Here is a 1,181-nt window from a genome sequence, read left to right on the forward strand (position 1 = left end):
ATATATAACTTTTCACATAATTTACATAACTTTTAGTGAGTAAATAGGTGAACCTTAATAAACTTTACGAAGATAAAAGGAAGCGAAGTACGAGGAAAATTTGTTGAAAGCTTCGAAAACTTTATCACCGCTCGTCCCTCGTGACTGAGAATTCTTTTGTCGAGCGCCAGTGATGTAATTAGAGCGCTATCGCGGCCGTTTAATCGATATCATATCACGATACATGACGTATTGATACGGAATTCGTATTCAAAACACAGATCTTTGCAGGATCAAAATTTCTGTGCGCAATAACAATACCTTATTACTCATTCCAAAAGCAATACTTTTTATTCCTGTGCAGAATTTAATTTTAGCAAAATGAGTTCTTTTAAATATAACATTTTTCAAATTATATATGTATGTTGTATAAACGTTATAATATCTCCACTGATTTTTAATCTTTGTAAAAGACATATGGAAATATTTTTGTAGAGTTTCAAACATGTTTCAAAAGAGACTAATAAAACACCACTAGTTATACATTACATATAGTTTTCTCTTAATTAATTTCTAGAAATTTAATTTTAAAATTTATCGAATATTCTTGATAAAGCGTTAAAATAAATTCTATGCAAAAAAAATTTGCCGAGGAAAATAAATTTCCTTCATACTTTTTTTAAAATTAAAAATTTGTATAAATTTGAAGAAATTGTAAAAGTCAAGAATTCCCAAATAAAATTTCCTGTAGAAGAAGAGAATTTTCTTATCTTAGAATTTAAATTTAAATATAAATTTCTCTCATTTATTAATAAAATTATATAATAAAATATAAAATAAATTGATTAATTTTACTAAAGTGCACGGTAAAAATGTTTAAAATATAGTATTGTACCACAACTACCATAGGTGTTCAGATGTAAATTAAAAAAATTATCTCCGTATAGAGATCTTGCCATATTATGTCTCTTTTAAAATAATTTACCCTTTTTTTAAGGAATATAAATAAAAAATAATATAGTCTTGCTCCATTTAAATGGAACATGCTTCTTATTCTGTTTATTTTTAAATCAAGTAATAACTTGCTCTTTATTTTTCCTTAAATGTTCATTGTGCTAAAACATATATGTATATATACATATATACATATGAATATATACGTGAATATTGTGGTTATACAATATATAAATACATCCGCTACA

The 1,181-nt window shown here is 25.1% G+C and overlaps 1 protein-coding gene across 3 annotated transcripts in view; it reads left to right on the forward strand.

Moving 5' to 3' along the window:
• The window catches only part of LOC108752303 (atrial natriuretic peptide receptor 1-like), a 112,265-nt gene that overhangs the window by 93,345 nt on the left and 17,739 nt on the right, over positions 1 to 1,181 (forward strand). The gene's annotated exons all lie outside the window — the stretch shown is intronic.

Source organism: Trachymyrmex septentrionalis, unplaced genomic scaffold (assembly GCF_001594115.1).
Source record: "Trachymyrmex septentrionalis isolate Tsep2-gDNA-1 unplaced genomic scaffold, Tsep1.0 scaffold6, whole genome shotgun sequence".
Lineage (NCBI taxonomy): Eukaryota > Metazoa > Arthropoda > Insecta > Hymenoptera > Formicidae > Trachymyrmex > Trachymyrmex septentrionalis.